The sequence below is a fragment of the Lonchura striata genome, chromosome 8, assembly GCF_046129695.1.
Source record: "Lonchura striata isolate bLonStr1 chromosome 8, bLonStr1.mat, whole genome shotgun sequence".
Lineage (NCBI taxonomy): Eukaryota > Metazoa > Chordata > Aves > Passeriformes > Estrildidae > Lonchura > Lonchura striata.
In genome coordinates, this window is record NC_134610.1 from 3170794 (window position 1) to 3189410 (window position 18617).

Genomic DNA, 18617 nt, shown 5'->3' on the forward strand with positions numbered 1-18617 from the left:
CTGTCTGTCAAAAAGAAGTCTGGATGTGCACTTTGAGGGTTCTCAGAAATGTTTTGGTGTGACAGTCGGAGTTTGTAGGACACAACCAGTGAAAGGAAGTATCTGCAAGAATCCTTGAACCATGTTGCTTCCATGTTTCCACTTTCCCAGAGTATTCTTCTTTATCCCTTCTCTTCTGCATGTACCTGGCTTAAAGTGGAACTCTTGAGAGTTGTCGTACTCCTTTTCTGTTCATCATTTTTTCCTCTGCCCCTCCAGTTACCTCTTCCAAGACTGATGGAACTTTTAGTGGGCACTGCAAGTCTATTTTAATAATTGTTCCTCACTAAAGAACAAACAACCAATCCAGCAAAAAAGGCGCAGGGGAATTTTGGCAGGGGTGGATTTATGCGATTTTACCTTTCCTTCCTTCATATCATCCCATTTCCTTTACCTCTTCTCCACCCCATTTCCTTTTCCCAGTCCTTTCCTCCCTTCTGTTGTTCTTTCCCTGTTCCTTTATTAATCCTTCCTTGCATTATGTTCCTACTCACTCCTCTCTAGCCCTTGCCAGTTCTTAGCAGTCCATGATTTCAGATGGAAAATCTGTCGCCAGAGCCCCTCCTCCACGAACAGTAATGGCCACTCTCGAAAGCCTGCCCTGCCCTCCGTCATCTAATTCCAGACACTGAGGGGGCAGACGAAGCAGATGGTTGGCACAGGGCTGGATGATTCACTGCTTGAAATCATGGTGCAACACTGCTGAAATTGGTGAGGGAGAAGGAGGTCTGACATTTGACAGAGCCGTGTAAAAATTGCCTGATCCAGGCAAAGTTCAGACTAATCACTTGACTGTTATTTTCCAGATGCACTGATCATATGACTGTAATTGTAAAGATTATATTGACAGTGCACCGTTTCCCAAACATGCTGCACTCATTCTTAACAAAATGATTCTCCCTTGGGATGCTCAGGTCAGGCTGTGGTGGGGAATTGTGTGTTGCCATTTATTCATCCTTGAATTTTCTTTTATTTTTTTTCCTTGAGTGAGTTCATTCATCTACTTTCTGATCGCATGAAGTTGTAGGTTTTCAGGTACACAGTAAATAAAACTGAACAATAAATTTGAGCGCTTCCTGTCAGGCAGGTTTCTTTATGAATTGGACTAAAGTGGCAAGATTTAAATGTGAAAAATAAAATTGAGGGCATCAACTTTTCAGTGTGTGTCTGATGAAAGTTAAATAGATGACTGTAGTCACAGAAATAAATCTTCATAAAGATGGTGGAATTGAGGCAAATATAGGATCATGTGGATTCTCTGGGTAGTGCTTACAGTTGAAATTGTGGGAATAAACCCGGCATCAAAATTTAATTGATTCTTCATAAGTACCTGCTTACTGTTGTCCATTTTGGGTGTCCTCTTCAAAACAATCACTTTGGACTGAGCCACTTTGAAGCAGAGCAGGAAATTTCCTGTAAAACCTTTCAATCAGTGAAGGGACAATGACCTTGAGCAACAGGGTGGAAATTTCTGTAAGCACAACAAAACCCAAAGACTTCACTGCATGGGTTGAAAAATGGCTTGGGGCATAATAATGATAATAATAAAAAAAAAAAAAAAAAAAAAAAAAAAAAAAAAAGGTGAATTTTAGATAAGCAGTTACATTTTGAGTGCTCCTGAGAAACTCCAAACCCTTGCTCATCCCTGATGTCATCTGAAATGTCTAAAAATCGAGCCTAGAGAAGTTGCTTATAATTAGTCTTGCTAATTTTTATGAATTTTGGGGAGAGCTTCCCAAATGTTCTCAGCCTTCTGCTGCTCCTATTGCTCGAAGCATGGCTGCGAATCTTGCTACTTATTTAGATGTCAAAGTGGTAACTGAAATATCCTTAAATGTCAACGTGGTTTCTGTTTAACACCCTTGAAAATTAGGCCTTTGTTCACTTAAATGTGGTGCTGAAGAAGGATAGAAGAAGTGGAAGAACTTCATTTGAAGTTTTCAGTTACCTTCGTGAATTCTGTGGGTGAAAGTTATAACCACAGTTGTTATGGGTAAGGATGTTAAAGAATGGACAAAGCCCTAGATAATCTCCTGTGTTTTTCCAGCTGAAAGGCTGATTCTATTGTCTAAGATAAAATTAACACCTGGAGAGCTTCAAACTTGAAGGATGTATTTCCCAAGGGGTTCAGATGGCTCAAACTCCTTGAGCCAGAACAGCTCTGAAAACATAATGAGCTGCAAAGTATGAACATAAGTGAAAATACTTCATTTTAAAGAAGTGCTTGGGAGCAGATGTGGGCATCTCCAAACAGAGAAAACCAGGAACATGGGGAAGACTTTAATAAACTTGATAAAACCTTGTGGGTTTATCCCACAAGGATAAATTATAAGTTATTATAGTAAACTTCTAGGAAATAAGGATTTTGGAGCTTTCCTTCTGCTTGTGGACCAGAGGACCTTTTCCTCTGGTAGCAATAATAGTTAGGAAAAACTAATTGGGAGATACCAGGAAGAATAGACAGAATCTGAGTATGGAAATCCCTGCACATGCCAAGCCTCGTCACAGGTCCCCAGTAATTTAAAAAATGTTTTACCCTTGGTGTTTGTGTGTGTAGAAAGGAGTCCAGGTTGGTGCTACCACTTGAGAAACTGCTGGGCTTGTGGTTTTATTGATGAGTTATGGAAATGATTGCTTTAATTCTTCTTTTTAAACCAAGACACTGCATATCCTGAGTTTTTAAAGCTTTCTTTGCTGTTCCTTTGTTTAGTTTGGGTTTTTTCTTTTGGGTTTTTTGGTTGCTTGTTTGTTTGGGTTCTTTTTAATTTTCACATGTAGCTGGGGTTTTCTAGCAAACTGATGGCTGGATTCTGTTCCAGACAGAGGTATCTCATATGATTTAGGTATTTAAAATGCTTGTCTAGCAGTAAGATCTATTCAATGCAATAAATGCACATGAGAAATCATATCAGACCCTCCTAAGCCAGACACCTGCTTTTTGCCTTCTGAATTTCTTTATGCACTGCATGAATTTCTGACCGTGGTGAACTTGGATGAGAACAGGCAGACAGCAAAATATTGAGCTGATATTTTGCTTCTGTGACTCAATTCTGAGTCTTTTGTGTTCTCACTGGGTTAAAAAGAAGGATTCTTGGCGACAGGGAGAATTAACTTCCATGGGGCCACGAGTGTGAGGACCTGTTCCAGGACAGGGACCAACTTCAGCACCTTGTTAGAAATTTCTTCTTTTAATTTAAATCTTTTTGGCTTGAAAACATCTTTGGAATGAAGGTAATTGAAGCTGTAAGGTTGTAATAACAACTCCCAAATTCTCATTATTTAGTGTAATTGATGGAAAAGGCTGAGAAGTAGAAAAGGAAAAATATTGACTTTCATGCATTTAAGTTTTATTTATGTGATGCTGGTCCAAAAATCACCAAAATAACTCATGACACTTTATATATAAATGTGTGTGTATAACTTGGGTCACTTAAGAAAAAAAAGTAAGTTTCTCAGTTTCCCTAAAAGGAGCCTTCTCACAGTTTATGGAGGAGCTGCAGACACGCTTTTGTCCTGTCCCACTATTCTCAAATTTCAAAGGCCAGATAGGACTTTGAATGAATCATAATGTAATGATTTTTATCTCTAAATGAATTCTGAGAACCTTGCCTATCTGCTGCTGCTGAATTTGATAAATATAGGGAGTTTTTCCTCTTCCCAGACCTTGCCTTTTGGGATGGGATTTTGAATAAACACTAATATCACTGCTTCAGAAAAAATAAATTAAAAAAAAAAAGCTCAAAAAACATAGAAAAAAAGGCAAATGTAATGTTTGGATGAGAGAAACTGATAAAATTTAGTTTGGCAACATTTAGCTGGGAATTTATGAAAGTCTGATTTACTTTCTAGGAATAAGCATAACTGCCTTATAATTTTTTTAATACTTTTTTCCAGGATATTGCTGGTATTTTCACTTTTATCATTCGAAGAATAGGTCTATTTATCATTATAGGCAAATGTTAATACAAGTTTTGTTATTTTCAAGCCTTTAAACTTAAAGGAATTATCAAGAAATTTTTAACTGCATTACAAAATGTTCCACTTTTTTCTGGGAATTGTGTTCACACAGAGAATTTCACTTTATTTTGAGATATAAAACTATTTTAATATAAGTAGTCTTTTAATGGCATATTACATAAGTTTCCATTCCTGAAAATGTGTATTAGATGATAGATTATGTGAATGTATCTTTTACAGGAATTGTCAAATACAACTGAGGTTCTTGATGGTTAGAAAACTAGGAGTTAGATCTGAATTTCTGAATTATTTACAAGCAAGAATATTTAAAAAGTAATATCCAGAATTTGCAGAAAGTGTGCATTGCACTTAACTGCTCTGATTAACCACTAAATTTGTCAAAGAGAATAATAAATAAAATTTAATTTTGGGGATACTTCTGTTTCACCAGAAATTCTACTTACCTCTCGAAATCATCTAGATTTCTCCTTCTTCCAGAATTTGTACAGCTAATTAGGAAAAGCAGGGCTTGGTACTTCTCTTTTATGGCTGTGTATGTACCAGGCACTTATATAAAAAAAATAAGTACCATGAAACTGCATTTAAAGTGGAGAAAAGAGGGAGTTGGAAGGGGGAAATTTGATTCCTTTTCGATCCTGAAATCAGTGACTGTCCTGGATGGAATCCTTATGGCACAAGATTTAGTGGGGTTTTTTTTCCCCAATTAATTTTAGGCAACTTTGCAAACTGGATTATTTGTTGCCAAACTTGATCACAAGTTTTAAGATTGATTTAAAGATTAAAATCGGCTTCAGCACTCAGTGATATTTCAGTACAGGAAAGACAACGAAGGGAGGTATAATTATATCCTGGATTTCTGAAAGGAAATCCTGGAGTCCCAGAATGGTTTGGGTTGGAAGAGACCTTGAAGCACATCACATTCCATGAGATAGGCAGGGACACCTTCCACTGGACCAGGCTCCTCCAGAGCTGTTTTTTCATTTCCTGAGGAATTCCTCAGGATTGTATGGGATAAACGGGATAACTTGGTCCTGGTTCAGGCTTTGGTGATTGTGCTGTGCAAAATGTCCATGGATAGAACATAGAGTAGAATCATGGAATATCCTGAATTTAAAGAGATCCACAAGGATCAAGTCCAACTCGATGCCCAGACACCCCAAAATCCCACCCTGGGCATCCCTGGCAGCTCTGTCCAAACCCTCCTGGAGCTCTCAGGGCTGTGCCCATTCCCTGGGGAGCCTGGGCAGTGCCCAAAATCCTTCATGGGGAACAAAACCTTTCCCTGATCCCCAACCTCACCCCTCCACCCAACACAGACTCACGCAGTTCAAGTACAGTAGGATGAACTCACACTGTTTATCTTTGGATTTACGCATTTCTTCCTATTTTTAAATACGATTTGGAACCGCTCATCCCATTCACCGCAGAAAAGCCAAGTTCAAAACTGGGCTGCAAATTAGCAAAAAAGAAGTGCTGGGATTTCCACGGCGAGCCCAGAAATCTGTTTCACATCACTCAGCCAGGCTGGTCACTGTTTTGAGCTGTAAATGTGTTTTTTTTTTCCCTGTGTGGGCAGTGAATCAGCAAATGCTCTGGGAGCTCAGGGGGAAATGCCAGGTGCTGTTGGGCTTTCACAAGCTCCAGGGTGGGTCCTCAACTCAACAGGGGACCCACCTTGGATTTAGGGACCCAGTGGCAATGTCACTGCCCTTATCTCTCCCCCTCTCTGAATTAGGAAACCAATGCCTCCCAAAGATGTGCTGCCTGTTTTGGTTAATTGATGCCCGACCACAAACTGCTTAATAAATAAATTCTGTCTGGAAAATATTATTCCCTGAAATCATGTCTGAATTACCCAAAAGTCAAATTAAGTAATTGAGAAAGCATCTGCTGTGTGGAAGGATGTTTGTTTGTTTGTCCTGTGTTTTGTGGTGTTTTTTTTTTTTTTTTGGTTAACCAGGACAATCACTGGAGCATGTCTGGGAGAAGGTTTATTTGCAGAACCACAGCTGAAATTTTGAGATGAGGGAGCATTACAAAGAAATGGCATGGCTTTCAAATGAAGGCTGCAAATATGTTTGCAACTTTCTTCTGTCTTTGGTAAATTACCCAAGTGAAGCCAAATCACATTCCTAAAGACAGTCCCCTGGTATCCTTCAATAAACAGATTTTGCCCTGTGTATAAAATGTTTAGCTCAGTGCTTTATGAAGTAAAGGTCATCTGAGCAGAGATGTTGCAATAAAAGGCTGCCTGAAAGTGCTTCCACTGAGCGTGAATAGCAGCAATATTGCCTTGAAAACTCTGGGCTAATTGATTAAACTTCCAACAAACTAATTTTAATTAGCCATACTAGCTTAACTTTCTTCTTCCTTTTTATGATTCTGAAGGTTTATTAATGGTGCATGTACATCCCCAGTTATTTATTGGAAAAATTGTTAAGGTAGGAGAGAGAAACATGAATATCATACAAACTTTGTCTGTTTTTCATTAATGTTTACTCCTAAAATACACCTCTTTTCAGCTGGGAAGTAAAAGAAAAATTGCTTTCTTTTTTCATTGCTTTTTTCATTGGTCCTTAACAATGTATTTCTGTATTTGCACCCTAAATGCATGTATTTGCACCCTAAATTCATGTATTTGCAGCCTAAAATTGCTCCTAACTCCAATACCTCTCTTGAAGCTCTTAGGAACACTGCATGCACCAAAGGTACATATTTTAGTCTCTCTTTATTTTTTATTTATATCTGTAACAATTCAACCCTGTCCAATCTGACATTGACATGATAACTTTTCATATCTTGTTGAAGAGTAAAACCTCTGGGTGCATTGGAAGTTTATGCAACAGACCTGATTTCAAGTCTGTAATTATAAAAATAAGTAAAGACAAACCTTTTTCCCTAGTACATACATAAAGATGAATTTTAGCTATAAAATACTCATGCAATGGCTGTGAAGATGGCATTTTTGTCCTCCTTTAACCCATCTTTCAATGGAGGTATAAATGTTTGAGACTTACATGGAAATGGCATCTGAGCTTAGCATGAGAGGCTTGGAGAAGGGATGTGGTGTGAAGGGACCACTGCTAGTCTCAAATTTCAGTGTAAGGGCAGTGTGATTCTGTCACAGAATTTAAAACCAGACCTGAAGCCTGGTCTTCTCCTGCCTCTGAGACTGAACATGACAGTGGGTGCAAAATCCCAGAATTATTTGTTTTATAAGGAACCTTAAAGGTCACCTAGTTCCAATCACATCACGAGAACACTGTCCTTCTGTTGGGTGTGTTCTTCCCCTGATGGATTGGGGAAGTTGTACTTTGTGTCTTCAAGGCTAAAATGTTTTGATCTCCTGACAAAACACGTGGCATCAGCAGCAAGCTGGGCAGTTTATGGTGGCAGGCTGTGTTTTTAAAGTCTGTGCCACCAGGCAAGGGGATGGAGTTGAAAAGATTGTAGGATTTTGGCAGGAGCTGTTTGTGTAGAGGTAAAAATTGGCAGATGTGCTGCTCCTGCAGCAGGACAGCGGGTCTGGTGCTGGGTGAAGCCCTGGGGTGCCAGGCTCCAGCTCTGTGGGCACTGCTGGCTCTTCATTCTGTGTAGAGTGGAAACTCTGGGCTTCCTCTGAGGTGTTCAGACCTCCAAACTGCTGTTCCACAGGAGGAAAAGAGTGGGAGCAGTTCCTGAGCAGAGCTGAGCACCCCACATTGTGCTGAAACCTTATCCTGGGGCTATGGCTGTCAGCTGTCCTTCCCTTCTGCTGCTGAGGTCAAACCAGCCCATCGTCGCTTTGAATTCAGCACACGAGGTGACAATAATGTGACACCCCTGCCCCAGGTGTGCTGTGGGGAGCAGGGACAGCCCTGAGGTCACACCAGGTGGTGTTTGGTGGCTCCTGTTTGTTTTGCTCCAGCCCATCTGCTTGGGAGGAGCAGCTTTAAGGAGCTGTTCCTGGCTCAGGATGGGTGCTGGGGACCAGGCTGTGCGGCTGTCCCCTCCACGGGCAGGGCTGTGCTGAGGGGCAGCTCAGGGGATATTGTAAATGCAGGCAAACCCAGAGGGAACAATGATGATTTCTGACTCGGTTCAGAAGGCTGAATGATTTCTTTATTATAACTGTGGTATAATACCTTAATATACTGTCGGAATCTGAGGTATTGATGATCCCCAGATTGTAGAAAGTCTCTGTCTGTCAGCCCCGCTGCCAAAGCAGAAGCCATAATTGGTCTGTGCTGTTTCCAGGTTGTTTATTCTGTTTATCTCTCACATGTTCTGCTGCCCTGCCCAGCTCTGTCCTGCAGGGCAGCGTGTGGGGCTCTGCCCTCAGTGGGATGTTACAAACATTAAATACCAGAAACTCCCTGGGCTGCATTTACAATAAGGTGCCAATATCTGTCACCTACGTTGGACAGTGTGTCCCCAGCCTGAACCAACAGAAAAATGCCAACACCACAGTGAAACATGGAGGGCATGAAGAAGGAGAAAAAGGACAAGGCACACCCAATTTCCTCCATCTTGTGCCCTTTGGACCCCTCATCTAGAATCCTAAAATTTTACTTTTGCACCCATGCCACATTTATATCAACCACTCAGAGCTGTTAATTCATCCTGTAAGATTGAAAACTCTTTTCCATGGACAGAGATGATAGTGTCTCTCAGGGCTCTGTCCAGGGCAGTTCCTGACCCCTGCCAGGGTCCCAGACCTTCCAGGTTAGCCAGAGGGATGCCCTGGATTCCCACAATATACTATATAAAGGAAGATACTAAAACTATATGCTACTTTCTCCAACTACTATTATCTAACTCACCCCCAACTCGTGACCCTGTTCTCCAGAATCCAGCCACAGGTGGGTTGGCCACCAGACTCAAACAATACTCACCAGAATCAAATCAAGCAATGAAACAATTCTCCAAGCACATTCCACATGAGAAAAACAAGGAGCAGAAATAGAAATTGTTTTCTCTTTCTGTCTCTCTGTGTACCTCTATGAAAAATTCCTGAGAGAGGGAGAAATGTCCCTGTGACAAGGGGATGCAGATGGATGCTGCCAGCCCACTGTCACCAGGCTGCTGGCTCGGGCTGCCCATGAGTGCATGCTGGAGGCTGTGGAAATGCTTTAGGGAATCTCTGTTAGAAACAGCAGAAAAAGAATACTATTCTGGGAGTGTCGTTTAACCTGAATTTCAGGGTGGTTGAAAGGAAAAAGCAGGGGGTGAGGAGGGAGGGAAGCCCCCAACACCAGCTCTGCTGTGAGCAGTGGGAATGTCACAGGGGGCACTGAGGATGTTCAAACTGGGACATGTGGGCAAAATAAACCTCAGTGCCTCTTCTCCCTGCTTTGCTTTCAGATGTGTCCCCTAATGCTGCAGTGGGGCAGAAGCCAATTTGTTTCATGAGAGCTGGACTGAGGAAATGTTTTGGTTAGTGAGAACAGCCCCGTTTATTTAGGTGTTGCAAATCTGGGGCAAAGGCTGCGACTATCTTTAAGTTAGACACTGTAATAGGTGTTGATTGTGCAATGTGGACTTGGAGCTTCAGTGTGTGAATGTTAAATTTATTACAGTACCCTCAGAGCTGGGGGCTCACTTGCCAAATAGGCTGATCCACTAATTCACTTTGCTTCGAGCTGCTCTCAGAACAAAACCAACTTTCAAACATTTTCCATTTGCAATTGTAATCAAAGGACAAGCAGTGATACAAGAAATGAAGCAATGTGGGTGAAGTAGAACAAAATCATTTAGTGGGCTACTGGAGTAACAATTTAAAATGTTTAAACATGCCAAAAGAAAGGAGGGGGAAGACCAGGATTCCACTTTCATGAACAATGTATCAGAAAATGAGTGAAAATATCAAGTGCTGGCTAGAAATCTAAGGTGAGGGTGTTCCGTTTTGTGTATTTAAGGATTTAACGCATTTGAAAACTTGGCAAGCAAGTTCCAGTGTTGGAAGCATGAACTGATGTTGTACATGGTTCTTCAGTCCAAGGGAATAGCTAGCTTGGATGGCACAGGGAATGAAAGCCAGTTAAACAGTGTTAATGAGGTTAAAGAGAACTGACCAGGGATCAATAAGTGTTCTTGGGAAGAAGCACTAAGGTGGTGAGAGGATTTTATCACCTGATGGCTGGGTTAGAAACTGGCATGGTGGTGAGGACTGGGATTTTACAGGACTAGTGGAATTTGTGGCATCTCTTCAACTACACATTCTTTCAAATGTTTTTTAATGAGGTCTACAGAATGTTCCCAAACCAGCTTCTTTTTCTGTCTTCTCCTCATCTCCTTTCTTCCCCTGCAAATGTCATAGGAAACCCTCCAGCCTCTTCTCCAGGCTCAATTAGTGCTTTCAGTTCCTATTAGGTTTTGGGATCCATCTGACCCTCCCTGCAGCCCTCCTGGCCAGTGCCTTCCCACCAGCAGAACTCTGCTCCCTCCAGTCTCTCCCAGGCAAGCTGCCTTGAAGGCATGGACAGAGTCTCCTCTTGCTCTTAATCACTCTTGATTAAATAAATTAAAAACTGCTTTTATGGGTATTTGTGAACACATGACTGCTGCCTTCTGTCCTGCAGCCCATGGGTGCTGCAGGTGGCTGTCCCAGCAGATCTGCTCTGTGGTCAGTGAGATGTGGGAAGGAGAAGAGAAATAGTCACTAGGGCTTTTCCTCGTCAATATTATAATTATTCTTTTGGTTTTTGTTTTGTTTTTTGGTTTTGGGGTTTTTTTTTGTTTGTTTGTTTTGTTTTGTGGCATGGGTGCAAAAGTAAAATTTTAGGATTCTAGATTAGGGGTTCAAAGGGGACAAGATGCAGGAAATTGGGTGTGCCTTGTCCTTTTTCTCCTCCTTCATGCCCTCCATGTCTCACTGTGGTGTTGGCATTTTTCTGTTGGTTCAGGCTGGGGACACACTGTCCAACGTAGGTGACAGATCTTGGCACGTTCTTGTAAATCCAGCCCAGGGAGTTTCTGGTATTTAATGTTTGTCACATCCCACTGAGGGCAGAGCCCCACACGCTGCCCTGCAGGACAGAGCTGGGCAGGGCAGCAGAACATGTGAGAGATAAACAGAATAAACAACCTGGAAACCAGCACAGACCAATTCTGGCTTCTGCTTTGGCAGCGGGGCTGACAGACAGAGACTTTCTACAATCTTGGAATCATCAGCACCACAGATTCCAACAGGAGGGCTTTGTGTTCATGTCTCATTGGCACAGGTAGCAAAACTTACCCGTGTGGCTTTGGCAAGGTCAAGAAGAAACTTTCCTTTAGAGGTTATTGAGTCTTTCTGACTGATTAAAAGCCGCAGAAATTCTTTTGGAAATGACGACTCCTTGGTTTGCTCTCAAGGTTATTGTAAGTTCTGGTTACTGGAACAGGTTTCTCAGGGAAGCTGCAGCTGCTCCATCCCTGGAATGTCCAGGGCCTCGTTGGATGGGGCTTGGAGCAGCCTGGGATAGTGGGAGATGTGGGATGAGATGATCCTTAAGGTCCTTTCTGACCAAAACCATTCTGTGGTACCGCTTTTGTAGATTCACATTGGAGATCACAAAGTGAAATGAGGGAGAAGCAGGAAAAAAAAAAAATAAAAAAACGTTGCCAAACTCCCTTTTAACCTGGGAATTTTGGTGGGAATTCTAGTCTGAAATGTGGCAATAATTCCATATTGTCCCTTGAAACAATTACATGAATGTTTTACTGCCCAGGAGCTCATCTTACCTGGGCACATAAAGCCCCTTAAGCACCTTTTAACGAGGAGTTGGAGTTAATGACCCTGAGCTGCACTTGGAGCCATCAGCCCTTCCCAGATGGTCATTAATCCTCAGATGCTCGTTAAAGATAATATTTTTTAGCTTTAAAAAAATAATGCTGTGCTGCTTTTCCTTTAGGACACTTGTTATTCTGCTTCCAAAAGTGTCCACCCTGGCAAATATTGGGCTTTTTTTTGCACCCTTGTAGCCCCTCTGAGTATCAGGCTGGAGCTGAGGTTTACAAAGCAGGAGAGTTAAAAAAAACATGTATACATAATATTGCATACATAATAGATGGGAATGGTTCCAAAACAATCTATTGCATAATTACCTAATTAATACAATCTGTAATAATTAAAAATCCTTTGGAGAATTTGTAAAAACATTTTACTATGCATGTGTCATGGATAATTTTTAGACTCAGTGTCTCAGCTGTTTGCTTTTTTTTTTTTTTTTTTCCCTTTTTAATTTGGTCTTTCAAATTGCCAACAGTCTTATTGCTGCTTTGTGGCCCAGGCACTTAACAAATTTCATTTCTCAAATGGAAGGGACTGAATTTTCCCCCCAGAAGTGCAGTTCACAGGCAAGGGCAACATTCAGCACTAACTTTTCTTTTGCAGAGACAAACATAAAAGGCACGTTTAAATAAGTGTATTCCAAGGGCTTTCTCAACTGTTGGGGGGAGTTAATAAAGCAAAATAAAAATTTCAAAGTAACAAAAATTGCTTTGGGCTCGACTTTTAAATCAAGATAGAAAAATTGATTTTGCAGATGCATTATAACCCTACTCATCTCAAAATAGTCCCACAGTGCAATTGTATCAGCAGTGCTTATTTATATTTATATCCAGCAGATATTCTGGAGCATTGTATGAACCTCTGCTTCTGTATCAGCTCCATGGCCTGTGGTGGTGCCTGTTTTGTGTTTGAGATGCACAGGAAGGACGTGAGTCTGGCCCCAGAGTTGCTTTTAACTTATCTGGCAGTGCCCAGGGCCAGGCTGGACAGGGCTTGGAGCAGCCTGGGATGGTGGAAGGTGTCCCTGCCATGGCAGGGGTGAATTGGGATGGGCTTTAAGGTCTCTTCCCACCCACAGCATTCTGTCTGGGCTCTGCTCAGCAGAGCACAGGAGCAGTGTTTGCCCCCAGATGCACCATGCTAGCTCAGTTCTCCTTTCTCTACCTTTGAGACACCATGGGAAAGCTTTTATTTCCTTTTTTTTTTTTTTTTTTTTTAAGAACCCAAACAGGCATCACCAGTAAAAGGGAATGATGAAATTTGCTCTGTCCTGGACAGCCCCTGACTGCAGCTGAACAAATGCTGCAAGCAGAAGCTTTTTCTGATTTTTCTCTGTGGTGTGTAAACTAAAATGGCTTTGATTATGTGTTAAATTGGTTGAAGAGACTCTGTCTACCAATAATTATCAGGAAATTCTTCCCTCTGAGGGTGGTGAGGCCCTGGCACAGGGTGCCCAGAGAAGCTGGGGCTGCCCCTGGATCCCTGGAATTGTCCACGGCCAGGCTGGATGGGGCTTGGAGCAACCTGGGACAGTGGAAGGTGTCCCTGGCATGGCAGGGGGTGGGATGAGATTCTTTTGAAGGTCCCTTCCCACCCAAACCATCCTGTAATTCAGTAATTACTTATAATTTGTGCATCCAGGGATCTGTAACCTCGATTTTACTGTTACCAAACCACAATGAGTTCAACAGTCAAGCAGCAAACTTTGCAGACCCATGATTTTGTGCCATTAAAATCCACCCTGACTCCTTATCTGGGAGAGAAATTTCCTTTGAATAGATGATTAAGCAGAGTGGACAGCACTAAATGTGTGGTCAATGCAGGAAGTGCTCAATGAATAATTATTAGAAAATAAAGGATTTTTGTTTCATCGAAGTGTGGGGTTGCATCTAATTGATTCTTAATTGTGAAATCCATTTTTCACCTCAAAAGAGCCACTGATAGTTTTGTCAGCTGCATTTGTTACTCAGCTTTGCAGGATTTGGAGTCTTTAGCACCTGAAATGAAAAAATTCATCTTCCTATACTTGTGCTTTTTGGAAGGCCAGCAAATAATTCACTTTCCAGGGAAAGCAGACTGGAGAATTTGGCCTCATTAGTGATCATTGCACACCAGCTGATGGGAAAAATCCCAAAATAACAAAGCAAAGAGGGAAGGGTTGCATCCAAACCCATACTCTTGTGCATCACAGCAGGAAGAAGGCAGGGGATGATGATGATGATGATGAGTTCAGTGTTGTGAGTGCCACTGTTGTTGGCTTTATTTGGTGTTAGCAAAACAATGGGGGAAAATGTAAAGGAGAGGTTTTGGGTTTATTTTTGCTTTCCTGAGGCTTTGCCTGGGTGCTGGCTGTGCTGAACACTGTGTGGGAAGCCCTTGCCTTGTCAGCCGAGCCCATCCTCACATTTCCTTTCTGGAGATCACCTGTACCTCAGAGATGTGGCTGAATTTGGGCTGTTTAGAGTGGAAATGCCTCTCCTGAGCAAAGCAGTATTTTCCAACCTCCCTGATTGCCAGAGCTCACCCCTAGGTTGGGGTGGCTCTGTGTGCTGGAAAAGTCTCTCCTCCAGCCCGAGCTTCCAAAGAAAGGCTCAGCAGCCTCTGTTGTTTGGTCTCAAGGCAGTTCATTGCAAGTTATCTAAAAGATTTTCTCCTTGAGCTGCTGTGGTTTGCTCAGAGCTCAGGCAGAGGCACACACACACCCTGACATCCTCTCTGACCCCGACTGCTTCTTCTCTCCCACCCAGGGCTGCTGCTGTCTTTTATATGGTACATTACGTGTTACATGGTTACAGTTTTCCCCAATGCCCATTACCTATATTAAATGGTGATTTTCTATCTTTTACATGGTACATTACGTGTTACATGGGTACAGTTTTCCCCAATGCCTATTACCTATATTAAATGGTGATTTTCTATCTTTTATATGGTACATTACGTGTTACATGTTTACAGTTTTTCCCCAATGCCTATTACCTATATTAAATGGTGCTTTTCTACTCTAAACCAATCTGGGAGTGCCAACATCACCAAGAACATGGAGGTGAGGAAGGAGAAAGAGGGAGGACAGGACAGGCCCAAATCCCAAATCCATCTTAAAACCTCTGACCCCCATAGACAATACTAAAACCCCCCTGTACAGCACTCAAAAATTCTTCCCTCTACTTTGTGACTACTTCTACTCTAATATCTAAACTTTTGCGACTTCTTGTTCTTCCTGCAAGGTTGGTAAATTGTTCCATGATTCAAACCCAAAATCACAGCTGTTTCCAGCTGTGCCAGGGTCTCAAATGCTTCTGACCTGGGCCTGGAACATCCAAAAATGTCTGAGGGACATTTGGAGTTCCGACACCTGATAAAAGTGCATGAACATCTATTTTGCACTCGGAGGCGACAAACAAGGGTCAGGACTAGCCCAAATGTGTGCTTCCAGTCCCCAGGCCACAGCCCTGGGGGTCACTGGCCACCTCTGAGGACTGAGGAAATCCCCCTCACTCAGAGCCACCAGCAGTGCTCCCATGACAAAATCTGCTCCAGCTTTGGCAGCAGGGTCAGGCAAGTCAAGGAGCTCTTGCGTTCTCCCCAGATACGTTGTGTACCTTAAGATAATTAATTCTGGCTGCAGATGTTAAGTAACTTCTTGATTTTTCATAACTCGAGCAACTAAAATACTTCTTTTTTTTTTTATCTCTGTTTTGCAATCACTGAATCATATGATAAGCCTAAGGATGTACAGTTTGCAAATGAAACCAGATTATTATTAGCTTTGGTTATTTCAGCACGGGGAGGAAAGGAGGAAAAAAAAATGTGTGTACATTTTTTAGACCAGTTGCAGTTTGTTTTACCAGCTTCTCAGACACATGCTGAAGAAGGTAATGACCACATGGAATAGGTTTTTGTGCACAGGGTGGCAACTTGGAGTAACCCAAAAAGCTACTTATAGACCACAAAATAAAATATTAAAACAAAACCCAAAATGTATTTTGGGTTCAGGTGAAAAGTAAGACACATTTCACTAATTTTTTTTTTTTTGGTTATATTTTTTAATTCCCCACTGGCAGGAGATTTCTTCAGTGTAATTGTGCCAGAAAATTAGCATTTCCAGTCCTTCAAGAGACATTCCTGGAGGTATTCTCTTCCGAGGAGAGCAGTTCTGGGAACAACAGCAGCATGCCTGGGAGTGCTCCAGCTGCCTGGCACTGAGGTGTGCTCAGCAGCTCTTGCCTTTCCGTGGTTGCTGGAAGACACCTGCGTCTTATTTTTGCTGTGTTGCACCTTGGAAGTTTTGACTCTTCAAAAAGATGAAATTCCTGCCAGGGGGCTGCTGGAGCCTGCCACAACTCAGCTGCTAACCTGTAACTCCTCCTGAAGTCACAACTCAGGTGTCACAGACCACTTTCAGTAATTTTTCTTGATAGCCATAATATGTTATCTTGATAGCCTGAATAATATTATCCTTTCTACACCCTTGTTTTTGTTTTCTTGCAAACAGTCACACTAATTCAAAATGAGCTCTGGCTGTTCAACTGGTTTGTGGCCTGGTGGTGGAAGAGGACGCAGCACATTACCTGAAAGGCTGGAGGATGTTTTGTGACATGATGCAAAACATCCTGTGGCAGCTCTTACTGCACAGGTGTCATTGCACTTTGCATCAAAGGGCTGGGAATGTCTTTTGTCACTTTGTGTGGGAATCCAGGGCTTCCCTCTGGCTGCCCTGGCAGGTCTGGGACCCTGGCAGGGTCAGGAACCCCCCTGGACAGAGCCCCCAGAGACACTGGCTGTGATCTCTGGCCATGGAAAAGAGTTTTCAATCCTACAGGTTGAATTACCAGCTCTGAGTGTTTGATATAAGTAATAATTAAGTGTGGCATGTGTGCAAAAGTAAAATTTTAGGATTCTAGATTAGGGATCCAAAGGGGACAAGATGGAGGACATTGGGTGTGCCTTGTCCTTTTTCTCCTCCTTCATGCCCTCCATGTCTCACTGTGGTGTTGGCATTTTTCTGTTGGTTCAGGCTGGGGACACACTGTCCAACGTAGGTGACAGATATTGGCACGTTCTTGTCAATCCAGCCCAGGGAGTTTCTGGTATTGAATGTTTGTCACATCCCACTAAGGGCAGAGCCCCACACGCTGCCCTGCAGGACAGAGCTGGGCAGGGCAGCAGAACATGTGAGAGAAAAACAGAATAAACAACCTGGAAACCAGCACAGACCAATTATGGCTTCTTCTTTGGCAGCGGGGCTGACAGACAGAGACTTTCTACAATCTCAGAATCATCAATACCTCAGATTCCAACAACTTTGCTAATTGCCTTGTTTCCCTGTCTGGAAGCCTCCTTTGCCCTCACCTTGGTGCCAGGGATGGGCAGGGATGTTCTGCCCTCCCACCCAGGGCCCCCTGCCCCACAGCCCTGCTCTGATCTGTGCCACTCTTCTGGCTGATTGTTCAGTGATTTTATCATGATAAAAGCTGGGAGATTTGGGATTCTCCAGCCTGGAAAAGAGAAGATTGAGGGTGACCTAACTGAGGCCTTGCAGCACGTGAAGGGAGCTGGCAAAACAGATGGGGAAAGAACTTTATAAGAGCATGCAGTGACAGGACAAAAGGGATGGCTTAGAGTGGATTTAGACTGGCTACTGGGAAAAAATATTCCCTGTGAGGTGGTGAGGCCCTGGGACAGATTTCCCAGAGAAGTTGTGGCACCCATGGGTGCCTGGAAGTGTCCAAGGCCAGGCTGGACAGGGCTTGGAGCAGCCTGGTTTCCCACCCCATGTGTCCCTGACAGGGGATGGAACTTGGACACAGTAATCAGTGGGGAGGGAGAAAAAAATTTTTTTTGGTTTGGAGGGGTGGTGTAGAAGAATTTCTTACAGCTTCTTACTCCTGAAAACTGCTGGTAAAGTTGTAGAACCCTTCCCACCAATCTGAGAAAATGAAACTGTGGATAATGACACCTTGAATTGCAAGGAAAGAAGGAAGGCATCTGAACTTAATAACTGAGTGCTTGGGGTGTACTATTTTTAAATTCAAAGCGTGCTGCTGCTTAGAAATGTAGTTTTACTTGTTGCACAGAGTTTACTCTGCAAAATGCTTTGCAGAGCAGCTAGATTTTTTAATTTATATTCAGTCCTGTCACATGTCACTGTCTCAAAGGCCTTTTACAACCCAAAGGATTCTATGATTTTATGTCCTGTTGTACTCGGGTGGGCCAGGCACAGTTCAGAGCTCTCTTTTGGCTTCCTCAAGTAAAATAGACACAAAAAAAGCTCCAAGATTGTTTTTCTCTGAAGCAATCATTGCATTAACCAAGGGAAGTCCATCTCTAATACACAAAACAACCCTGGAGCCCGTCCCTCCCCCAAGACCTATTCCTCAGTTTCTAACTTTCTGTAAAGTTTAAACACTTGGCCTATTGTAAGATTATAATAATAAAGGCAATAATAAAGCCCAGCATCCCCTCATTATGATTTATTTCTCTCTGGGATAGAAATCTTTCCTATGTAAGATCAATCTGGGCATCATGGACTCAAAGTGAAGCAAACAGAATAAATATGGATCAAATGGATCAAATACAGCCCATAATAACCAGTGCTGACATTATATTATTACTGAAAATTTACAGTTACAGTGCATTTGCACAATGCTTTGTGCTGTGATTATCCCATGGAAATTTGTGATAGCTATCACTAAAGCTTACATTGAAACTTTTTCATTTTTTTTAGGCATGAGAACAAGATAAGGTATTGGATAATTTTACAGGTGTTAGGAAAATTGGTTAAGGAATTATCCTTGATAATTTATGACTCGTGTTATTCCCCGCCCTTTTCCTCTGCATAGGAGGATTT

At 42.3% G+C, this 18617-nt stretch overlaps 1 long non-coding RNA gene across 1 annotated transcript in view; it reads right to left on the reverse strand.

The window, feature by feature from the left end:
- Nucleotides 1-1025: 1025 nt before the first annotated feature.
- The window catches only part of LOC144246647 (uncharacterized), a 93201-nt gene continuing 75609 nt past the window's right edge, over nt 1026-18617 (reverse strand). Inside the window, exon 3 of the long non-coding RNA XR_013340314.1 lies at nt 1026-1510. This is a non-coding gene — a long non-coding RNA (uncharacterized LOC144246647). The remainder of the gene's footprint in view (nt 1511-18617) is intronic.